Below are 25,288 nucleotides of genomic sequence, written 5' to 3'. Positions count from 1 at the left end.
AGAGAGAAGACCCCAGGCTTGCGGAATGGAAGCGCAGACCTCAGCCACGCAGAGGGCTTTGAGAGCTGGGATGTCTCCTGGTATCTGCCTCCCCCCACCCTTCACCCACCCCCATCTCTGTGTAACCCCTCTGCCTCCCACTTAGCAGCAACACTACTGTCAGTGCTTCTGGAAAACATGAGAAATAAAGATGGCTGCCCTCTGGCTTTGAAGAAGCGGGTTCAGAGAGACTGTGTGACTTATTCACAGCCACGCAGCAATGAGACTATAAATTCACTGTCCATCATCCTTGTCGGTTCTGACCCTGTCCAGAAAGCACCCATATCCTTTGGTCCCCTCTGCCTTCCAACCCCACGCACAATTTGTTTTATCTCCCTCTAGGAGGAAGGTGCTTCATTTATTTATTTTTCTGAGACAGGGTCTCATGTAGCCCAGGCTGGTCTCAAATCCCCTTTTCTGAGATAACCTTGATCATTCCTAATCCTCCTGTCTCCACCTCCTCAGTGATGGAATTATAAGCATGCACCACCATACTCAGTGTATACAGTGCTGAAACCAAACCCAGGACCTCAGCATGCCAGACAAGCACCCTACCAACTAAGCTATGTCCCAGGCCCCAAGGGAAGGTCTTAATGCAATGTCTAGAAAATGTGCACGGAGCATGCAAACCCCCTTTACCGTATCTCCCTCTAAGTGGGGGGGGGTGTGTGGGGGGGGGTAAAACCAGCTCAGGGTCTCCTGTGCATCTGAAGGTTGAGAGTGCTCAACCGAGCAAGCGAGGCCACTCCTGTGTCGCTGCACAAACTCCGAACAACTCTAACAGCCAACTTCACAGAGCAAACTGTCCGTTGATGTCAAGTCTTTGGGGGAAAAGAGTGTGCGTGCATCCAGTCCCTGGAGGTTTCCAGCAGAAGCTGGAAGAGTGGGTGCCTCTGTCCCAATACTCACAGTTTTGGGTGTGCTGGAGTATATAATATACTGCGGTAAGGGTAGGCGTTGTGTGGGCCATGAGGGGATGCAGTGGTGAGACACTTTGGGACGGATGAGAAGGCCAACTCAATCTGCTTCTCACCCCCTACAGAGAGAACCCTGGAGATAAAACTTGTGTCCCTAGTGGGCGCCCTCCCCCCCCCATGCAGCCCTGTACTGCTGTGGATATTACTGTATGTAAATAAAACACTGATGGCCAGTGACTAGGCAGGAAGTATAGGCGGGACAAAGAGAGAGGAGAATTGGGGAAACAGGAAGAAGGGGGGAGAGAGACTGCAGCCACCGCCAGGACAAGCAGCATGTGAAGATGCTGGTAGGCCACCAGCCACGTGGCAAGGTATAGATTTATAAAAATGGGTCAATTTAAGATATATGAACAGTTAGCAAGAAGCCTGCCATGGCCATACAGTTTGTAAGTGATATAAGCGTCTGAGTGATTATTTTATAAGTGGATTGTGGGACTGCGGGGCTTGGGGAACCTGGAGAGAAGCCCTCCAGCAACAAATGGCGCCCAACGGCTCGAGTTTTCACCTTAAACCTGAAAATATTTAATAACCAATTCTAAACAGAGCCAAAACCAGGTTCCTGCTTCTTGTCTCCTATGAGCAGCTAGACGCCGCAAAACGCGGGTTTGAACACTGGCGGGTTCCTGGCGGGTGCGTTTGACCGGCAGTATGGCGGGAATGAGGGGTCTAAGACGCCAGAGGCACATTATGCTGTGTAGTAGATTTAGTCTTTACTAGTATTTTTTAAAAAAAAGGTTTCTGGGCTACATGCTGCTTTGATAAAAGCTTAGACCCACTATTTCTGAGACTTGATGACTCCCAGAGTTGGCGGAAAACGTACCACTGCCATGTTGGGAAGCTGAAGTGGGCGGAGCCAGCAGCCACAGCACTCTTTCAGGCTTAGAAGGATGCAGTTTAAAGCAATAGGCTCACAAAAAGACTGATTCAGATAACATCGTTTACAATGTGTGTAAAATATACGTAGGCTTGAAAGACACAAAAGAATTAATGTAAAAAGCCACGTAAAGATGAATATTACACAGACAATCTGGATTGTGTTGTCTTTGGGATTTTTAACTACAAAAAAACATTTGATCAAAAAAGATGTTAAATTAAACCAATATGTATATTTTAAAGGTAACTTGACTTCAAAATTTGGATTTAAGGATATGTTGCTTTGGAAAAGAAGTTCTGCTTTTGTTTTCACAGAAAGCCAGAGGCTGTGGATTTGTTCCAGATTAAGATACATCAGGTTTCACCAGCCAAGACCCCCTGAAAGGCCTCCGGTGACACCATGGCCCAGATGATCCAACATCCAGAGCAGTTTCAAGGCAACTGGTTCACACAATACAGCCTCAAGGACTACCCCATAGGCTTAAAATTTCCTTTGCGTCCCCATAAGATACAGCGCCCCCCTCCAGCAGGAAGTAGTAAGAGATGCTATGCCCAAATTCCCAAATATACCAAGCTGGCTTTAGAGGTGGAATTGGCTCACTCCCCCTCTAAACCCAGACATATTGCTTTAAAAAAAAAAAGGTAAGAGATTCTTGTGTCCCAAATCAGAAGAGCCCTCTGGTGTGGGACAGAGAAAAACCAATATTTTTATTTAAAACAGGTTGATTATAAATGTGATCTCTTTCTAAAAAAGAAAAAGGGGATATGATTAGATATATAGGAGGATATAGAGATGATAAGATAAAAGGGTAGATTAATGAACCTACTTTTAAAGAACAACTTGTTTAAAATGTTTTACATTGGTATAAATTTTAGTTTATTGATACAAACTTGAAGTTAATTTTGTTATACTGTATATATATATTTCTATTCTTGTTTGAGGTATTATGTTTATGTAGCTCATTTAAAATTGTAATGGATAATTAAAAAATAGATTAATAATTAGTCATCTATGATAATCATATTTGTAGCCATGTTAGTTAAGTCTTCTAGATATACATAGATATATTTCAGATAGATAGGTAATCTTCAAACACTTCATAGACCTAGAGAATATGGCATTTAAATAACTTAGAATTCTGTTGACATGAGACACAATTGCTCCTGGCTGCACCAATTTGATCCCGAGAGAATGTTGGGCTTCTAAGACATTTCCATTTGGAAGTTTGTCTTCTTGGCACAAAATGGCCTACTGGGCAAAGAACTGCCCTTGCCTTGATGGCTGACAGTACAAATATAATGCTGTCCTTTCTGGACAAGCGGGACACAAGGAAAGCGACCACTGTACTCTGCCAAGACAGGGTAAGATGGTCTCTCAAAATTCCTGCTTCTAAAAATGGTCTGTCAGATACTCTAGGCCTGTAGCCAATTTAAATGCACCAACAATGCTGAGAAACATTAGGTGACTGTCCAGGCTGCCAGCTGTCTTTGTCTACTCTTGCAAGATTCCCAAAAGTTGCTTGCATCCATCTACCATTTCTCAGGTACCATTATGTTCCTTCTCAGGTCTTTGATGTGGTTGAAGACTAGATAGTTGTAATTTCCTCAGTTATGATAAAAGATAAGTTAGATATAAAACCTTAAACTCACAAATATAAGATAGATAGGACATCTTCTTTAATATTGTAACTGTAATTCTTGCTTGATAATTGTTTTGTTATATGTAATTTTACTATGTTAAAGTTAAAACCTTCCTTTTTAAAAAAAGAAGAAAAGGGGAAGTGCTGTGGTTATTACTGTATGTAAATAAAACACTGATGGCCAGTGACTAGGCAGGAAGTATAGGCGGGACAAAGAGAGAGGAGAATTGGGGAAACAGGAAGAAGGGGGGAGAGAGACTGCAGCCACCGCCAGGACAAGCAGCATGTGAAGATGCTGGTAGGCCACCAGCCACGTGGCAAGGTATAGATTTATAAAAATAGGTTAATTTAAGATATATGAACAGTTAGCAAGAAGTCTGCCATGGCCATACAGTTTGTAAGTGATATAAGCGTCTGAGTGATTATTTTATAAGTAGATTGTGGGACTGCGGGGCTTGGGGAACCTGGAGAGAAGCCCTCCAGCAACACTGTACCACCCTCCCGCTCGGTAACTGCGGCAGATATTAGGAACCCCTCCCGAAGTGGGATGCTGCCTCCAAATCTGCCTTCCGCGCATTTCTCTAAGCACCCGTATTCCGGGCTGACATCAGAACCTAACCCCAGGGCTGGCCAGGTGGCTCAGTGGGTAAAGTGCCTGCCACACAAGCTCAACGGCCTGAGTTTGATCCTCGGAACCCACCTAGGGAGAGAAGGAGAGAACCAGCTTCCCAAGTTGCCCTCTGACCCCCACACCCGTGCTGTGGCACAGGCACCCCTTCCCCCAACCCTTGACGTCACACACAGAACAGTAAACAAAATAAATTGTAGAAGAGCTGGTTCAGCCAGGCGGCGGTGGCGCACACCTTTAATCCTTAGCTCTGGGGAGGCAGAGGCAGGCGGATCTCTGTGAGTTTGAGGCCAGCCTGGTCTGCAGAGTGAGCTCCAAAGCTACACAGAGAAACCCTGTCTCAACCCCCCCCCATCTCCCCCCCAAAAAAACAAAAACACAAACAAAACAAACAAACAAAAACCAAAGAACTGGTTCAATGGCTGGGTCCGGTGGCAGCATAGACCTGTAATTTCAGCTGCTTGGGAGGCTGAGACAGGAAGATTGCAAATTCAAGGCCTGACTGGGCTGTAGACTAAGTTCGAGGCCAGTCTAGGAAACTTATGGAGATTCTATCTCAAAGAAAAAAAAAATACTGGAAGGTCTGGGAATGTAGCTGTGTGATAGAGAATTTACTATGTATAGGGCCTGGGCTCAATCCTCAGTACTGAAAACACACACACACACACACACACACACACACACACACACACACACACACACACACAGTGATCCTGGAACCTAGGATCCCAGGGACCACAGGTCTCATGTTATGGCCTGTTTGAGATCTCTTTCATGGACCATTCTGTAGCTGGAGGTGTCTAGCTTGAACCCCATCCTTTCAAACTGAACAAACCTCCCCACCCCAACTCTCTGATTCCACAATCCTCACCCATCTTCCCTTACTGTCCGAAGCTCTAATTTTGTTCTATCCTTATCCAGCTACACACCTGCTTCCTGTCCTGAGAAGGTCCTGGCCTGAGAAGCCAGTCCAAAGAGACCTGGCCTCCCACCAGTCTAGATACGGGTTGAGCTCTCCATGTGGGCAGCCAGCACTGTCCCCAAGGGAGTCCTGGAAGGTGACTTCTCACCTGTGCTTCGTGCCATCCATCCAACCTTGGACCTCCGAGGAAATCCCCAGCCAGGAGACCTGGCCTTTAGTGCTATGGCAATCTGAAGTTACATCATGGCCAGGCTTGTAGGTTTCGTGTCTGGCCCCTTCCGCTGGAAAGTGAAATTCAGATCAGCGGAAGCCCGACCCAGCTGATTCCTCCCCACACTGCCCTCCCCAGGACCCACAGCAGGGCCTGTAGCATGTGGGCCGTTGGAAGCCATCAGCTGGATGAAGGTGTAAATGAGCTTGGTCCCACAGGCGCAGACCCCATGTGGGGCAGCCTCCCTGTGTGGGCGCTGGGCCTGGGGACCTCAACCTCTGAATACACCGGCCCTGGCCCTTTGGCCTCTCCAGGCTCTGCTCGCCAAACTCTGCCGTACTCAGCTGCCTTCTCCTATTGTTCTGACCAGTCTCCTTTCCAGGGAATCTGAGTCTCTCCCCACATGGCAAAAACCACCCAGGGACCTTGGGGATGGATATAAAAAGCATAAGAGAGCAGGGCTAGCTTCGGAAAGCAGACAGGCCCTGCCACCCATGCAATGGGCGGGGCTGAGGAGCGGGGACAAGACAACGGACACACAACAAGTGAAGTAGAGCCCCAGCATAGTTACACAGAAAAAACAGCTCACATAATTGAGAAAAAGTACTCAAAAATTTTAAATTTCTTTATTTTTTAAAAAAAATATCATTTATTTTTATTTTATGAGTATCAATGTTTTTTATCTACATGTATGTCTATATGCCGTGTGTGTGTGTGTGTGTGTGTGTGTGTGTGTGTGTGTGTGTGTGTAGTGCCCTCATAGGCCAGAAGAGGGCATTGGATCCGCTGGAACTGGAGTTACACATGATTGAGCCACCATGTGGGAGCTGGAAATGGAACTTAGGTCCTCTGTAAGAGCATGGCTTAACTGCTGAGCCATCTCTCCAGCTCCCCTCACCCCACCAAAAAATGACTTTATTTTTAATTAGAGATGTGGGAGGGGGTAAGTAGGTATATGCACGTAATTACAGGTGTTCATGGTGTCCAAAATTACAGGCAGTTGTGATCCACCCAATGAGGGTGCTTGGAACCCAATCCTGATGCTGTGCAAGACCAGAAAGCAGTCTTCTCACGAGTTATCTTTTAAACAGCAGATAGTACCAGCTTTAAAGAAAAACTAGGAAATATCGGTTGTCGAACACAGAGCACACACCTGTAATCTCTGCTCTGGAGAGGTAAAGGCAGGAGGAGCAGGAGTTTAGGGTCATCCTCAGACACACACAGAGTTCAAGGCCAACCTGGGCCACTGTGAGACCTTGTCCTGAAAAATGCAACAATGATGCTCTTAAAGGAGATCAAAGTAGGCTGGGTGGTGGCGCACACCTTTAATCCCAGCACTCAGGAGGCAGAGCCAGGCGGATCTCTGTGAGTTCGAGGCCAGAGTGAGTTACAGGAAAGGCGCCAAAGCTACATACACACACACACACACACACACACACACACACACACACACAAAAGGAGTAAAGCAAGACCTGTGTCTTTCAGGTATACCTGTAGTGTTTACTTCTGTCACAGATGGGACCCTCCCGAGAATGCTAGAATAGTGACAATTGTGGTAGAGCTGGTTGAGGCAAAAATCTCCCCTTGTTCTTTTCTGCTGATTTTTTGCAGCAGCTTGAGAACTGGAAAAGATGGGTTAGAGGACAATAAGTTTGAATAGCATGAGAATGAAGATATGGGCTCAGGATGCATTTGTCCTCTCGAACATCTAAGTTTGTTTCCTCTTCTTACCTGCTCACTAGTCACCAAAGTGTCTCTAGTCATTAATAAAGAACCCATGTGACCTGCATGGACATGAGCGACTTGGATGTACTTTTACCTTTAGTTTTGACCCAAAGAAGCACCAGTAACTCTCAAGCATTCCCATCGGCCTCAGAAACCTGAAGATCAGCTATGACAACTTGAAGAGATGTGCAGGGAATATTGGGTAGTTTGTTTGGGCTGTTTTGTTATTTTTTTTTTTTGCTCCTTTGGGGGGGGCACCACCCAGCTCCCAAATAAATCACACACGGAGGCTTATGCTTAAATATGAATGCCTTTAAAAAAAAAAAATGCCTGACCTTAGCTTGGCTTAGTTTCCAGCCAGTTTCCCAACTACCTTTTGCCTCTGGGCTTTTCCTGTTCTCTAACTTCTGTAAATCTTACTCTTGCTGTGTAGCTGGGTGGCTGGCCCCTGGAGTCGTCCCCCTTCTCTGACTGCTAAGTCTTAGATCTCTCCCCCCAGTTTTCTCTTTCTATACACACTCTCTGCCTGCCAGCCCCACCTATCCTTTCTCCTGCCTTGCTATTGGCCAATTCTTTATTAGACCAGCAGGTGTCTTACACAGGCACAGTAACACAGCTTCACAGAGTTAAACAAATGCAACATAAACAAAAATAACACACCTTAAAAATATTCTACTACAGGGCTGTAGTAACTGGGATATGGAAATCGATTTTCCGATTTTGGGATTTTTTTTAAAAAGGAAATTTTTGATATGTTATTTTCATTTTCAAAAGTGAATAAATATGTATGGAATAGACTAAAATTGCCCTATTTGGTGCTCACATTGACAGCACACATGCTAAAATTGGAACCATGCAGAGCAGAAGAGCATGGCCCCTGTGCAAGGATACACAAATTTATGAAGCATTTTATATATATTTAAGGCCCATTTGGGGACCAGAAAGATGACTCAGAAGCCACAGGCTCTTGCTGCCAAGCTTGACAGCCTGAATTCAATCCCAGCACCCAAATGGTGGATGGAGAGAACTGACTCCTGAAAGTTGCTCTCTGACCTTCACAAGTATGATAACATGACAAATAAATGAATGAATGAGTGAATGAATGAATGAATGAATGAATAAATGCAGTGTGATAAACAAATGTATATTAAGAGGATTTTAACAATCGTCTGGGAAAACAATCTCAACTCAGTCGGGCCTTACAAAGATCCCAGAGGAAAACAAACAGAACTTGGGTCTGCACAGGGCTCAGGCTGAGAAAGGCCGTTCTCGTCACCATTCATCACACATTGTGCTGATGACCCTGACTCCTTGCCCTTCCCTGTACACAGCCTTTGTTATATGACCCTGTTCCCACTTCACGGTGGCATCTGCATGCCCTCCTCCTGCCGTCTGCTCTGTCCAACAAGGAAGTCGTAGCAGAGATAACTAGGTAGCAGTTCTGAGTCAAGACCTTCAGAGGTCTTCAGGCTGGTGTCTGCCCTGCATCTGGCCCCACCGTAGCCAAGCCCACAAGCCTGGGTCCACCTGCAAGATGCAAGATCGTGCCATCATGCTGGCCAAAACAGTCTAGATCAGTCCACCACCCAGAAACCTCCAGGCCTGTAAGCCCCATCCTAAATCAATAGTGCAGTCTACTCTGTCTCAATTCACTCCAGACCTGTGGGCCGTGAAGCTTTCCTGATGTGTGCCGCAGACATTGCGTGCTTCTTACACAGCAGGCGCTGACAGATACACTTCCCAGGCAGCTCTTGGGTTAATTTGTTCTAGCTTCTTTCCTCAAAGCTGCCCAACACCTTCTCATACCACCTCCACCAACGGGAGCCTTGGTACCTCCACGGCCCATTTCAAAAGCTCTGTCTGTGTTTTGAGTTTAAAATCTCCATCTGTGTACTTCAGCACCAAGAATGAACAGCTGTGCTACCCAATCTACTCAGGCCTGTCTTCACGTTCATCCAAATGCTCACTGAGTTACAAAGCCCAAAAAGGAAGGTTGTTTTCCCTCTTACTTTGTACAAGACAAGAACCCCTCTGCTCTCCTGGAGCCTCCCTCTTCCTCACCCTCTACACTGAAAAGCTGCCAAAAGGTGAAGATTGAATTTCCTCGGGGTCAGACCTCACTCTCTCCGGGGCTGGCTCCACATCTCTGGCCTGGATCCTTCCAACACTTGCCTCCCTGCCAGGAGTCACACCTCTCTATTCCTTCCTCCACGGCAGCTGTAGAAAACCCCACCTCCCATCCCATTCCAAGTGTCTCCTGGCGTGTCTTCCGATCCAGGAACTGGGGCGAGACTAAGGACATAAAAGACACAGTAGTCCTGCTCTCCAGGAGTTCAGCTAGCGAAGGGGCTCTGATGTTCCAATCCAGGGAGCTCAGTCAGGACAACACATTCTTCATGGGATGCCTTGTACATGCCAGGTAGTTTATGTACCTGTATCTGTTTAGCATGCATGAAGAGGTCAAAATACAACTTAGAAAAATCAGTTATCTCTTTCTATCATGTGGATTCCAGGCGGGGTCGGAACTCAGACTTGGTGGCAAATACCTGCTGAGCCACCTCACCAGCCCCCACATTAAGTACTTTAGGTGCACGTGCCTCTGTGTGTGTGTGTGTGTGTGTGTGTGTGTGTGTGTGTGTGTGTACACGCGCGCATGCGCGTGTGCGTGCATGCATGTGTAACTAATCAAGGTCTCTGTTCTACCACTGAGGCATAACCTCCAGGCCTGTATCCATTTTTAAAGATGATCAAAGCTCGAAGTTCACATGACTTGCCCAAGCTATAGCTTACACACAGTGACATCTGCGTGTCAAACCCAGGGTCTCCCTATGCACCAAATTGCCTTTGACCCTCCCCAGTCAAGACTTCTGTGACTCCCCATGGGCAATGGAATAAGCCATTCTCTTTAGCGTGGCCTCTGGGGCTGATCCTGATATGCTCACACCAAGCCAGCATTCCCCAGGCTAGCCTCCATCCAGAGCCTTGGATTGCTCTCTACTGTAGGCTATCTCACTCCCACTCAGCTTGGATTGCTCCCTAATCTAGGCTATCTCACTCCCATCCAGACCCACTGCTTTCTAACTCCCAGCTCTGGAGTCTTCTGCTGGGACTCTCCTGTGTCCCCACAACACTTTGACAGGACTTCTTATGGCCCAGGCCAGTCTCTCCCATCAGACACAGGGGGGTGCAGAAACAAAGATTGAGTTGGTACCCCTGATGCACCCCACATAGGGCCAACATTCAGTATCAGTGGGTGAAGACAATTCTGACTGTAATACGGACAAAATAGGGCAGTGGACACTATGTTGGCACCAAAATTGGCTATTTAGAATCACTCAACAAAAGGAGAGAGAGGGAGAGAGGGAGAGAAGGAGAGAGGGAGAGAGAGAGGGAGAGAGAGAGAGAGAGAGAGAGAGGAGAGAGAGAGAGAGAGAGAATTTCTTGTAGCTCAGGCTGATGTCAATCCTTGAACTTCTGTTTTGTTCTATTTTGTTTTCTTTTTATCGAGACAGGATTTTTCTGTGTTGCCTAGTCTGTCCTGGAACTCACTCTGTAGACCAGGCTGTCCTCGAACTCACAGAGATCCACTTACCTCTGACTCCCAAGTGCTGGGACTAAAGGCGTGCACCACCACCGCCTGGCTAAACCTTGAACTTCTGATCATCTTGCTCCCAACTCCTGAGTGCTGGGATTACAGGTGTGCACCACCAAGTCCAGCTTTGGGTCCAGGGCTCAGGGTCAAACCCAGGGCTTCATGCACGTAAGCTGAGTACTCAACCAATTCAGCCACATCCCAACACCATTCAACCAACATTTCTTGAGCACCTCGATTCTGTCAGGATTCTCTTTATAAACACCAGTGACAACTCAGCCCGACCTGCATGGAAACCCACTGAAGGGATGCACAGTATCCGTGGGAAGAATCAAAGTGAGTCTTAGAACACCCATGCGTCCAGGAGTCCTTGGCAGCTAGAGTTCCAGCTGAGCTAAAACTGTAGTCAGAGAATTCATGCGGAATGCCACCACAGATGTCCATTCACACCTGTGAGCATGGCTTCTCAAAATGACCCCTCTGCTACCCCGGAAGTCTGGGTGGATCCACCTCTCTGGGTTCAAAGTCCTAACCTAAGTCACATGTCGTCCAGTAGCTATACAAGTAGGAAGAGGAACCTGCTCCCACCAACCTCTCAAGGAGTGAGAGACAATTCTTCCCTCCAAGACTCGAAGAAGATTCCGTAAAAACAAGGAAGGGGCCCGGGTGCTAGGCAGCCAATATTACATGGCCAAGGTCAACAACAGTCCTTAGCCTCGCCGCTCACATTTTGGAGGGATCTTAGTTAGAGATCACCTGTTAGACCATTTCCCAAACTGTAATCAGTGGAAGGATAGGCAGCCAAGATATGAGAAGGGTTTCAGTGAGCAAAGGAGTCACCTGAGAAACACTGCCTTGAATGTCTTCAAGACCTGTCAGAGTTTTTCCCGTGCAGTGTACACTGTGACTATCCAGAGATGGGCGACATCCTCCGCTCTCTTGGTCATGCGACCCTTTTCTTGAAGTGTTCTGTAGGACTGACATCCAGCAAGCCGTGCTGAAGGAAACCCAAGTGGCCTATCCTCATCAGCAGACAGGGAAAGTGAGGGGCTTTCCTCCCCTCATGGCCTCTGACAGGCAACCCAGGACTCAGGGAAAGGACCAGTTCCCGGCAGGAGTCAGCGAGATGGAGGTCAGCAGCCAGGCCGGGGGAACGGATCAGACCCTCGCCAGCCTTGCGCCACTTCCCTATTTTGCCTCCTGACACAGACTCCAGGTGCCGTTGAACAATGCACTCTCTGTGCCTGCAGGTCTCACTTCCACCCTCAGGGAAACCCCTCGTAGGACAGACGGACAACATCATGAGAAACACCGGGAAACTGGACCAGAAGGAAGGGGCAGGATACCCAGCAATTCGCAGATGCTCAGTCCCCCAAATATGGAGTGGGATGCTGATGTCTGCTGTTAATCCTTCCACACATCTGTGTGACCTTGAAGAAAGCTGCATTCTCTCAGCCTTGGTTTCTTCAGCTGGAAAAAAAATTAAAAGCTGTATCCTACATGTTGATTCATTTCAAATAAACATCTAATAAAATGTTAATCATTCTTTAGATATAAAGTTATTATCATATTGGACATCAAATAAGAAATACCTCCTTGCCTATGTAAGACCCTGAAAGACTTTTCAAGTAGCTCACACACACATACATGCCATGACATATTGTTCCTTCTTCTCTAATCTTACTCTGATGGTCCAGGCTTCATAGAATAGAATTCCCTATCTTCCCTTGGTGAATTTCACAGTCCCAAGAGCTGCCACCTCTTCCGGGAAGTCCTCCCAGACTCCCCTCTCCCCAGGTTCAATCAGGCACCGCCTTTGCACACTGGCTCTAGGTCTTCCTCGCTCAGGTGCCTGGTCTCTCCTGCTTGTTTGTACACTGATGGCTTCCAACAGCCTGTGACTTCAAAGCTATGGTCTGTGAGCTGAGCCCGGCACATGCCGTAGAGTGTGGGTGAACATAAAACCCAGCCCTCGTCTCTCCCCACCGAGCGTCTTGTCTTCCGTCTACCCTTAAAGAAAATTCCACATGTCCATCATTTCCCCCAAAATAAACAGGGTTCACGCAGCATCTGAGCACTGAAGGTTTTTTGTAAGGACAGAGGCGATGCCCACAGCGAGATTCCAAATGCTTCTCCCAACAACTGATATTCTCCAAGTGAAAAACAACAGGCTTCCGTGGCTCGCTAAGGGGAGAAACACATCATTGAGTTAGGGCAGCTACCCGGGTGGTGGTGGCGCACGCCTTCAATCCTGGCACTTAGCGAGGCAGAGGCAGGTGGATCTCTGTGAGTTCAAGGCCAGCCTGGGCTACAGAGTGAGTCCCAAGATAACCAAGGCTACACAGAGAAACCCTGTCTCGAAAAACCAAGAAAAAAAAAAAAAGCTAGGGTAGCTGCCCTCAGCCTCACTGGGGAAGCAAGGCCACAATTCACCCACCACAGGGCAGTGCTCAGAGAAAGGGAACACAGAAGGGATAGGGAGGGAGAGAGCTCACTGACGAGAAGACATTGCCTGGAATTTAGAAGACATGGAGGCCACCATTGAATGAACTGTCCGGACATCTCAAACACAGAGAGACACTGAGAGACAAGTGACAGCCACGGCCAACTGTAGAGGCGACCATGGAAAAAGAACAGCTGAGTATGTCAGTCCTGGCTGCTCCTGGCCCAACCTCCCGCCAGTCCCAGGACAGAAAATAGCCTGGCTGACCCAGAGCATACAAAGCATTTCCTGTGCAGCCCGGGGGACCCCTGAGTTGTACTTTCTCAGGGGTGGGGCTGCCTGGGGGTTGAGGGCAGAGGAGGAGGAGACAAGCCATCTTGAACTCTCTCTAGCACCAAAGTGGCCAAAGACGAAAGGGAGTTGCATGCCTGTGACTTTTGGAACCCATGTGTAGGTGTGTGTGCCCCTGTTGGTGCTGGGGTGGGATGGCGGCACCTTTCTGTGCGGCTGATCTTGGGTTCTCCGTGCATTTCCCTGGAAACTGAAAGCTGGATGGACACACAGCCAGCCAGGCTGGCCACGTCCCCGTCTTAGTCCCAGAGTAAATGGCAGGTAGAGGGGCTACTTTGTCACTAACATCCATCCCCTGGGACCCTCCAACCGTGGTGTTCCTGGAGCAACTTCCGATTGCTCTCCATCACCATACCCGGTCCCCCAAGACCCCACCCTGCGTGCTCCCTCAGACGTCAACAAATTGGTTCTGACTTTGTGGAAGACCGAATGACCAGCCAGGACTTTCACTGGGAGGCCTTTCCCAGGAAACGGAGGAGGAGGGTTCGGGACAGTGAGGCCTGACTTCTAGAATCCAAAGTAGCTGACTGAGAGGATGTCCCTTGGGAAGATTCCAAACATCCCCAAGTGATATCCCCGTGACGTGGGCTAGCTTTTCCTCCCTCCCCTTGTTCAGTCCTTGTCCCGAGGCGACTGTTTTGAGTACTTGTCCTTAAGCTGATCTCCCCAGCTCATCATTCGACAGTTCCTGGGCTACCTCTGTTTGTCAGTTGTGGTGGGTTTTGTTGTTGTTGTTGTTGTTTATTGTTTTTTATTTATTTAATTTTTTAATTTATATTTTATTTATTTGGGGGTTTCAAGACAGGGTTTCCTGGAACTCGCTCTGTAGCCCAGGCTGGCCTCAAACTCACAGAGATCTGCCTGGCTCTGCCTCCTGAGTGCTGGGATTACAGGTGTGCGCCACCACTGCTGGCTGTTGTTTGTTTGTTTTTAATCACCTCATGTTGTACAGCGCTATCCTCCCAGCAGAACAGCTGCCAGCTGGATCTGCTTTCAAAAAACCGTCACCCTGGGCTTGCTGTGTCTCCCTCAAGAAGGAGGAGCAGGAAGAGTCACTGGCTCCTCGGGGTACAGCCCCTCCTCCAAGCCAACTGTATGCAGTTCTGCCCTAACTGCACACAGCCTTGGGGGTCTCTGAGAAGGGAAGAGTACATTGGCCAGGAAAGACTGGGAGGAAAGGGGCTCCATCTGTGCAGCCACGGGGAAGTCGTCATCCATGCTGTGTGCAGATCTTCTCATGAGACAGGTTTAGGTCACCCATTGCTCGGTCAGTAAGCCTATAATAAACTCCTTGTATCTCTAGGGTGAACTGTAGTAAGGATCAAACTTTTGTCTGTCACTGGGACCTTAGAAGAAAGGGAAGATATTACCTGGTTCCTCGATCCCACAAGAAGAAAATTCTCACAATATCCCAGCATAGGGAGACGGACTTTCCTAACTGGTGGGCCTGCCCGCAAGGGCAGTGGTGGGAACTGTAGCAGCAGCTGAATGGGGGGAGTCCTCTGGGAGGAAGGTGGGCTTTCATGTTCAGGGGGTAGATACACACACACACACACACACAAGGGTGTTGTCAAAATGAAACACTGCTTTTTAGGACACTCAAATTCATTAGCCTCGTATTCCCCCGTAAGTGTGAGGTCTCAGCCAGAATGAACATCCCTGACCCTGGTCTTCTGCCCTGATGCACGGTGCCACCAGCCAGCACCTTTGACCCTGCAACCCTGGACCCCAAGGAGTTAAATATTCAGAAAGGTCAATGGTCCCCCCCTTCATTATGGGACAGTAACGAACTCCTCGTGGAGGAAGGGGAATGCCTACCACGTTCCTTCTTAACCAACCCAGAAGCCTTCTCAGGGGGGCTGCAGTTCTGGTGAAGGGTTTTCCGGATGGAGCTACATCAGGATTCAGAGTGTGATTGCATCAGATAAGTTATTCCTCCCTGTGTCATTGACAAGAGGAGGGCCTGAGGCAGAGGGAATATGGAGAAGACCATGACCTTTCCCAGCCCAGCTCCTGGGACTGGGTCAGAGACTTAACAGGAAGGGAGAGTCCACGGGAGCAATCTTTCCTGAGGAATTTTTAGAGAGAAATTCATAAGCATGCTATTTTGAGGTTCAGGGACAAAGCATGAACCTGAATTTGGTGAGAGGACTCAACACACACACACACACACACACACACACACACACACACACACTCCCCTCACGAGACTCCAAGTGGCTTTGTAAAGACTAATGGAAACACAGTGTAGCCAGGTGTGGTAGCACATGTAATCCCAGCCCTCAGGGCAGAGGCAGGCAGATCTCTGTGAGTTCAAGAACAGTCTGGTCTACAGAGTGAGTTCCAGGGCAAACAGGGTTATGCAGAGAGACCTTGTCTCAAAAAAAAAGAAAGAAAGAAAGAAAGAAAGAAAGAAAGAAAGAAAGAAAGAAAGAAAGAAAGAAAGAAAGAAAGAAAGAAAGAAAGGAGGGAGGGAGGGAGGGAGGGAGGGAGGGAGGGAGGGAGGGAGGGAGGGAGGGAGGGAGGGAGGGAAGGAAGGAAGGAAGGAAGGAAGAAAGAAAGAAAGAAAGAAAGAAAGAAAGAAAGAAAGAAAGAAAGAAAGAAAGAAAGAAAGAAAGAAAGAAAGAAAGAAAGAATAAGAAAAGAAAGCCATATATCAAAGCCATATATCAAAGCCAACCATCTCCTGTAACATCTAAGCCTCTGGTTCTCAACTTCCCTAATGCTGCGGCCCTTTAATACGATTCCTCATGTTGTGCTGACCCCCAAACCATATATCTATTTTCACTGCTACTTCATAACTGTAATTTGCCAACGTTATGAATCATAATATAAATATCTGTGTTTTCGATTGGGTTTGGGGTCGCAACCCACAGGTTGAGAACCACCAAGTAAGACATGAGTGCTGTGTACTCTGCATAGACAGGTCTCTGATATGGGGCCAATGGAAACATGGTGTCCCCTGGAACCCAAGATGCCTGCTAATTGAGCTCAGCAGGGCAGCCTCTGGACACAGAACGGACACTCGGCCAAGTGCCCTGTAGCCCCTCTGTGGCTTGTGAGGAGAGGGGCGGGAAGCAGGGAGGAAGGTGTTCAGTCTCAAAATAGTAAGCGATGGCCATGTCTCTGAGAGGACAAGAGTCAGCAGTCCTCAGGTGTGCAGCTAAGAGACCCAAAGGCATGCAAGCTGCAGTGACTGCATTTGCAGCCATAGGCTGGTGACTTTGATGGACATAAGAAACAGGGAGAGGCCGGGAGGTGGTGGCACACACCTTTAGTCCCAGCACTTGGGAGGCAGAGGCAGGTGGATCTCTGTGAGTTCAAGGCCAGTCTGGTCTACAGAGCAAGATCCAGGACAGGCTTCAAAACTACACAGAGAAACCCTATCTCAAAAAACAAAAACAAAACAAAACAAAAAAGTAGAGAGAGAGGGTTGGTGATTTACATGTTAGTCACGAGGCTATGTTAGACTGTGGTCACTTGTTTAAGCCCATGCATGCCCTTTCCGGTCCTCCCCGGCATGGGAAGGACAATGAACTACAGGGTCAGAAAAAAGAAAAGCACCCCCGGGGGGCAGAGGGGGCATGGGATCTCCCTTGGGCTTCTCAACAATGGCATGGGTAGCAACATTGTTTATTTCTGGAGTCAAGACCCCTCCCCGGATACCCCCACCCCTCGGTGGCAGTCGGTGAGGCACAAGCAAGAATGGGTGGCAGGGGCAGTTGGAAACCTCCCAGTGCTTGGGGTACCACCTCTGTGACCGTAACTTTATGTGGCCAGGAGAGGAAGAGGTCAGAGAGGGCTAAGAGAATGGACTGTTCTGTGTAAGAGAAGAGAATGACTCCAGGCTGAGATGGAGAAACGATGGGCTGACCCAGCTGGGTGTGTGGCCCCTACTCAAGCCTCAGGACACCCCCCAATGCTCCCCCCAATTGTGAAACAAGCAATAGAAGAACCTCTGGGCCAGAGACCCAAGTTTGGAGATAAGTCGATCACACATGTGATTCCAGACCCGCTTGTAACTTTGACACCTGCCCAGTACTAAACCCAAACTACGGCGTCTATGTGTGAACCTGCCCTAGGTGGACAAGCCCACAAGGCCCTCCTAACCATGCCCAGTACTAGAAACCTCAGTGCCAGGCATGCTGGGACTTCACTGTTGGTGAACACAAAGAGCCGGGACTTGGGCAGGAGAAGGAGCTAACTCCAAAGGCAGGGGCGCGCAGCCCACCAGTGAGATCTTCAAGCTGGTTGATGTCAGAACAGAGAGATCTGAGAATTTCGGGAGATGAGTATGATCAGAGCAGGAAGCCAGGCCACAGTTCAGGGGCACAGAGGCCAAGTCTTGCTCCTGCAGGGAGACAGGGAAAGGGCCAAGGCAAGACTGGTCAGATGTCAGAAATAAGCAGAGGTTATAAACCATAAACCAACCAGGCAAGTGTCACGGAGCCGAGGTGGCTAAGGTCTGAGCATGTCCACAACTCGTGCACATCCAGGCCCAGCTAAGAGAGCTCAGGAGCGATAAACAGCCACCCACAGGAGCCACTATCCATGCTCAAAGGATGATTGTGCCATCAGTAGCCATGTGAATATCTACTGTTTCTACGTAAGAAAGGTAAGAGAACAAGGAAAGGGTACCAGCCCTCAAGCTTTGGGACACAGGATCTCCTGATGGGTGTGGCTTCCCCAGGCTTAAGCAGCCACAATTCACAACTGGGTGAGGGCCGTGACACACAAGGCAAGCAAGAGTTATCAGTGAGGAGGTGACCTGTGTCAAGCAGCTTTCTTAGTCTAGCTACCCAAGTCCTGACCTTTGAGCGTCAGCCCACGCATCCCCCGGAGGGACCTCACCAACGGGGCAGAGTGCAGGGACGAAGAATACAAGCCCTAGAGACACTCAGAACGCACAGGGCACAGTGTGGAGCCAGCTCTCAGCTCCAAGTTCTCCGTCCTAGCTAACATGGTCGGGTACCACACACAGAGCACCCAGCAGGACACACCCCAACGATGGAATATTCCGTCTCTGCTGGCCAGCACTGTAGTCACAAGGCATGTGTTGCCGCTGAGCACTTAGAACGTGATGAGCCGGCTCCTCATCTCTGTTCATTGTCCTTTTAATGGTCACCAGTGGCTGGTGGCTTCAATGCTGCACAGCCCAGTCCAGTCTCTTCTATGTGGTGGGGCAGTAATGATGTTGCAACTCAGATGAGGCTGCCCTTACATGGACTACACTCTGGGGCTGCCCCTCACTGCTGCTCTTATCTCCATTCCAACAAGGGCCTCTGTTCTCCTCTGGTGAATGTCTCTGGGACACTCATCTCCAGATATGGTAAAATCTCAGGGCTAAGACAGGTTGTACATCCCCCAAGCTTGGACTAGAGCCAGCTCAGCTCAGACAGTATCTGAGGACACTCCATGTTGTATTTGACCTATCACCTGTGATAGTTATCACAGCTCTGAGAAGAAATCAAGAAGCCTGAGGAAATTTGTTCCTCTTGCTCTTCCCTACATCTTCATTTACTTGGCCTCATGGGTACCATCTCAACTCTCCTCTCAGATGCCTTTTACATAATCTCAGAAGGCTTTATCCTCCGGGAGAAGTCAGATCAAAACTGATAGTTTCTGCCACAGTGTCTGGCACTGTATAAATTGGACAGTGGCTCTCAGTGACCTGAAAATGGTCCCCTTCACATCCAAATTCGTATGAACCCAGAGAACCGGATCATCACAGCAGCAAATGGCCTTTTTCTACCTGGTGTAGTCTGTTGTTACTGCGTCACCACCTTAAAACACATTCCCATTTCCTTGTTCTCTGCCCAGCTCACTCGCTCTCCTGTCTGCTGATATTGTGTGGTACAATTTTCTCTTTAAAATGCTTCTCTCAAAAGTTTCTCTCTGGCTGGGCAGCAGTGGTGCATGCCTTTAACCCCAGCATTTGGGAGGCAGAACCAGGCAGATCTCTGTGAGTTCGAGGCCAGCCTGGTCTACAGAGCGAAATCCAGGACAGGCACCAAAACTACACAGAGAAACCCTGTCTCAAAACAAAACAAAACAAAAACAAAATTCTCTCTGCCTCTCTGCCAGGGCACCTGCAGAGGCTCCGGGTCCCAAGTGGCAGCCTGGAGTTGTAAGAGCCCACTGTCCCCTCTCCCTCCTGCCCACCCTTAACAACTCCCAGTGCACCCTGTTCCACAGGGGTGCCTGCCTAGATCCCCATGTCTCACACTCAGCCTCTTGGAGCTGGTAAGTTTTCACACCACAAATCAGATCAAAGCTCATGTCCACTACTTCCTCCCAGCTCATGTCCACTACTTCCGCCCCCTGCCCACAGCTCCCAGCTGCATAGCTCTCTCCTCTTCCTGCCCACAGCTCCTGCTTCCTGCAGCATTTGCACCCTGCGCTGCCAGCCACAGCTCAGTCTTAGATAGATAGATAGATAGATAGATAGATAGATAGATAGATAGATAGACAGACAGATAGATAGATAGATAGACAGATAGACAGACAGACAGACAGACAGATAGACAGACAGACAGACAGACAGATGATAGATAGATAGATAGATAGATAGATAGATAGATAGATAGATAGATAGATAGATAGATGGATAAACAAATGAAAGATGGGGTTTAAATTAGCCAACTCCCTCTAAAACAGTGGTTCTCGGGTTGGGGATTTAGCTCAGTGGTAGAGCGTTTGCCTAGCAAGCGCAAGGCCCTAGGTTTGATCCTCAGCTCCAAAAAAAAAAAAAAAAGAGAGAGGGGGGTGGAAAAAATAAAACAGTGGTTCTCAACCTGGGGATCGCGACTCCTTTGAGGTCACATTGAATATCCTGAATATCAGATATTTATGATCCATAACAGTAGCAAAATTACAGTTATGAAGTAGTAACAAAAATAATTTTATGGTTGGGGGGTCCTCACAGCATGAGGAACTGTATTAAAGGGTCACAGCGTTAGAAAGGTTGAGAACCCCTACTCTCCAACCTGGTCTGCTCAGACTGTATTTATGGGAGGGGGACTTCCCACCACACTCAGACCTCTCTCTTGGCTGCCACCCCCAGCAAGCCGCTGCCACCTGATCAACTGCCTACCTCCCTCTGGCACACACACCCACCTGGCTGAAGTTGTGTCTCAGTGTCAACAGTTTTCAATCAGATCCCACAAAACATCATGCTAAAGATGTAAAACACTTACATGTCACCATGTGAGTAACTTGTCGATTGTCTCCTGTTGGCCAGCAGGTTGTCCTGTCTGTCGGGACTTTTACAGCTCATGTTCATTTTATTTTTAAAAGTTAATGTAGATAACAAGACCTGTCACTCTTGAGCTCCTGAGACCTGTCTGAAGTTAAGACAAACATATTTGGAGGCTTGAGAGGGCTCAGCAGTTAAGAGCACTGGCATCTCCTGTGGAAGAACTGGGTTTAATTCCCAGCAATCACATGGTGGCTCACAACTGTCTGTAACTCCAGTTCCAGGGGATCCGACACCCGCTTCTGGCCTCGGTGAACACCAGACATGCAAGGGGTGCACAGACCTACATGCAAGCAAAACACCCATACCCATAAAATAACCTTGAGAGAATGAAAAACAAGGTATACACATTTTCCGTTCAGACTAACTTACTGTGCTTTAATCTGGCTTCTTACATTTCCTTTTGCCTAATTTAAAATATATACATTTGGTATTTCAAAACTGATGAGTTTTCATTTTTTTATCCAAAAAGTTGTTTTAAAAAATTCTAACAGGCTGGGCGGTGGTGGCGCACGCCTTTAATCCCAGCACTCGGGAGGCAGAGCCAGGCGGATCTCTGTGAGTTCGAGGCCAGCCTGGGCTACCAAGTGAGTTCCAGGAAAAGGCGCAAAGCTACACAGAGAAACCCTGTCTCGAAAAAACAAAAAAACAAAAAAAAAAAAAAAAAATTCTAACAATAACGGACAATTACAAGGTTAACATACAAGGTTTTGTTTTTGTTTTGTTTTTGGCCTTTCCTGGTAACAAGGTAATTTACAGCTCTTGCCTCAGATGTAATTTGGAATTTACTAACGTTATGTCTCATAAAATACTGAAATGTTGTAAGAATTAGGGTGTACTTGAAGATTCGCTGTTACAGGAACATGTCTTAAGCCAAAATAATTAAAACAAAATTTAAAAGTCTCCACAAGCTGTGAACATCCCAGTAAGTCACATGATGTAGAAAAGATAAAAACAAGAATAATATATGCTCAGGGCCTAGAGGGATGGCTCTGTGATTAAGAGCTCTTGTTGCTCTTGCAAAGGACCCTGGTTCAATTCCCAGCACCTACATCTCAGCACATAACCATCTGCAACTCCAGTTCAATGGGACCTAATGCCTTCTCCCGATCTCCTAGGACAAAACACTCATACACTTAAAATAAGCCTAACAGTACTTATGTTCAATAATTAAGTTAATTATTTATTTGCTCCTGTAACTGTTAGGTTAGGACATGGGACTAATGAGACCCATTTCCCTGCCTTCTTACAGAGAGCTGGGAAGCTCCCTCAGAGAGTTATGTCCGCAGCTGGTTCCCTGGGGCCTCCGGACTTCAGGAAATGCTAAATCCCTCAGGCGCTGCAGCTTGCTGTCTCTGTCTTCCACAGACAGTTCTCATAATTGTTTCTGTGCTTACGGATGCTGTACAAAGAGGTAAATAGCCTGTCTGAATTCGTAAAAGAGCCTCTCTAAGCATCCAGGGAGAACAACAGGTCTCTAGGAAGTCAGAAACCTTAGTTAAATAGCATCCCTCATCCACCCAATAAAGGCACCTGCCTTTCCCTTCATCCATGTCCCCACATCTAGGTTCAAAGTTTCCCCACAGTGAGACAAGTCCCACATACACAAAGCCTTAAAGTGGCTCCCTTAACCTTCCAGCCAATGAGATATTTTCTCTCTCTCCTTCAGACCTGCCACATTTCTCCGTGTTAAATAATTAGTCTTATGGAGTCAAGGAACAATCTTTATTGTCTTCATTCTCTACTGTATCAGGGACAACAGCTGTCTTAAATGATTTTGTTAAAGATAATTACTTATTGAACTGACAAACTAAGATTTAAACTATTTGCAGTTTTATCTGAAGTATATCTGATTACACAAATGTTATTAAATTTTATAAAGTATTAAAAGTAAGACCTGATCCTGTTAGGTTATAAAGTGCTATATATTTGGGGTTACATGGTACACATGTCTACGACTGTAAGTATGAATTTTTATTTATTTATTTTTTTTGGTTTTGGTTTTGTTTGGTTTGCCTTGGTTCAAGAAAATGTTTCTGTGTGACCCTGGCTGTCCTGGAACTCTCTCTGTAAACCAGGCTGGCCTGGTACTCAGATCTCTGCCTGTCTCTGCCTCTTGAATGCTGGGATTAAAGGTGTGTGCCACCACCACCCAGCTGGTATATAATATTTTAAGGTAAAGAGGGCTTTTGCTCAAAGACATCTTATGTTAGTTAGTAAGGTTTAAATATAACTTCCTCCCGTCTCCCCATCTCTGAGATGGGATCCCACTGTATAGACCAGGCTGGTCTCAGACTCAGATCTACCTGCCTCCATCTCTGGCTATAACCTCTGCTTTTACAATGTATTTTTTATAATAACTAATTTCCATAGTACAAGATGATTTCCTATGTTTATTACTTATTAACATTTATTAATAGACAATGTATAGATTTGGTAGAGGAGGTTTTTGTTAAATGCTTTTAGATTTAAAAAAAGATTTTTGTGAGAAATTTATAAAGGATGATTATAATATAGTCATCACTCAATTATAATCCCCAAGATCAAAATTCTGTTACACTTTGAAAGAATTGAAGTTAACTTTGTTTACAACAATACATGCTTTTAAATTAAGATTTATTTCTATTTTATGTGTATGGGTGGTTGCCTGCATGTATATCTGTACCATGTGAGTGCCTGGTGCCTGCAGGCATCAGAAGAGGGTATTGGAGCCCTGGAACTGGAGTTACAGATGGTTGTGAGCCTCCGTGTGGGTCTGGGAGCTGAATTCACATCCTCTGCCTGATCAACAGGTGCTTTTAACCCACTGAACCGTCTCTTCAGCCCCCAAATATGTTTTTCTTATTGGATGAAGACTTAATTTACTAAATAAACACCATCCTAAACGTAGGAACAATTCTATTACAAAAAAATTTTTTCCTACTTGACATTCATACCAAATTACAGTCAACATCAGACTTACTTTGTTAAACAACTGTCTAAACCTATACAAATCTGATCTATTATACAGGTCCCCCCCCCCATGTCTATATGAATCTGGCCACACCATACAATATCTCACTGTGCCCGTGTCCTTTCCTCCTTTGGATTGGTAATTAAACACCTGCCGTTAACTTTGAGTTCTCCACGGTAAACTCCTTAAAGGCAAAAACAACCAGAGGATTTCATTAATTCGAAGACGATGCCCTCAGACCAGCTCGGGTCACGGTCGCCTCAGCTGTGTCTCCCGCTACCCTACGTTACCTTTTCTCTCTTATGCTCTGTCTGGATTCTGCTGTCTTCTCTTTGCTGGGCTCCTCACTGTACCATAGGTGCTGACCCCTCCTTTCGGGGCTCCTGTCCTTACCAGAACCTCCGCTCTTGCTTCTTCCCTTCACCCGTCTGAGTTCTGTTCACTGTTCACGGTGCTGATCTCTGAGTTCACCCATCTCCAAAAGGTAAACTGAGGCTCACAAGGATGTCTGCCTGCTCCCTTGGGTTATACAGGGAAACAATTACATACAGTATATTGGCCATTTGTCATGTGCTATTTAAGTTCACTCAGGAGCTGACTCGAGAGGTATGTTTGACCCACTCACTTCAGACCCAAGTATATTTATCTCAGCATGTCCTCCAAACCCACCTGTCCTGGGGTTAGGCTGGCCCCTGACTCTGTAATGAGAGAGGTGGGGGAGAGAGTAGAAGAGGGGAGGGGAAGAGGGGCCTGGAGAGGGACAGGGAGAGAGAACAAGAGAGCAGCACTAGCTAAAAGCACTGTGCCTTGGACAAGTAAGAAGTAAATCATTCCCAGCATCAGTTGCCACTGTCTATCCCATGACATAAATGCCATCCTGATAATGACCCACAAGGTTACCCATGGAGAGGGCTCCCTGCCCAAAACCCTCAGTCACTGACTCCAGCATCAGTTTTAACAAGGTTCCTCTAGTTGACTTCTCCTGAGTGTTGTGGATACGCATTTGATGATGTTTCGCTGTTTGTCTCTATTTCCTACCTACATTCATTCAAATGAATAAGTGATACTGAAAATTAGGCTTGGTAATTCCTCAGTGAAGCAGTCACGCTGATTTAACTTGCTTAGACTACAGATAAAATGCTATCGTGACCTTACTTTAACCAAGTGAGCAGAAGTGCCTGCAGATGCCAGAGGCAGTAGATCCTTCAGAGTTGAAGTTACAGATGTGAGCTACCTGATGTGGGTATTGGGAACTGAACTCGGGTCCTCTGGAAGAGCAACTCCAAACATATCTTTTGATGTAATTATTTCTCACACACTGGACCTCTTTAAACCAAGTTTTCACTGGATTAAGATTCACAAGATCCAAATGCTTGGGGCTAGAGAGATGGCCCAGCAGTTAAGAGCACTGGCTGCTCTTCCAGAGGACCTGAGTTCTATTCCCAGCACCCACATGACTGTTAACAACTGTTTTTAACTCCAGTTCCAGGGGATCTGACATACTGTTCTGACCCCCATGAGCACAAAGAACACACATGGTACATATTACACATGAATAGACAAAACATTCATACATATACAATAAAATAATAAACCAGCAAATTAATGAATTAATTAAAATACATTCACTGTCTTAAAAGTCAAATGCTTCACTGTCTTTGTAAAATAATGTTTCATTG

At 47.0% G+C, this 25,288-nt stretch overlaps 1 long non-coding RNA gene and 1 other non-coding gene across 2 annotated transcripts; one reads left to right on the top strand and one right to left on the bottom strand.

Moving 5' to 3' along the window:
• Positions 1-7,830: 7,830 nt before the first annotated feature.
• Positions 7,831-7,934, top strand: LOC121827697 (U6 spliceosomal RNA). The gene has a single exon (XR_006070013.1). It is a non-coding gene; the product is annotated as a U6 spliceosomal RNA (small nuclear RNA).
• A 2,503-nt stretch (positions 7,935-10,437) lies between these two features.
• LOC143271989 (uncharacterized) lies at positions 10,438-24,993 on the bottom strand. Its single transcript, XR_013049333.1, has 3 exons — positions 24,003-24,993; positions 20,598-20,744; positions 10,438-12,077 (listed from the first exon to the last, which is right to left on the bottom strand). It is a non-coding gene; the product is annotated as an uncharacterized LOC143271989 (long non-coding RNA).
• Between the last annotated feature and the right edge of the window lie 295 nt (positions 24,994-25,288).

This window comes from Peromyscus maniculatus, chromosome 2 (genome assembly GCF_049852395.1).
Source record: "Peromyscus maniculatus bairdii isolate BWxNUB_F1_BW_parent chromosome 2, HU_Pman_BW_mat_3.1, whole genome shotgun sequence".
NCBI classification, from domain to species: Eukaryota; Metazoa; Chordata; class Mammalia; order Rodentia; family Cricetidae; genus Peromyscus; species Peromyscus maniculatus.
This window is presented reverse-complemented; position numbering and strand designations above follow the sequence as displayed.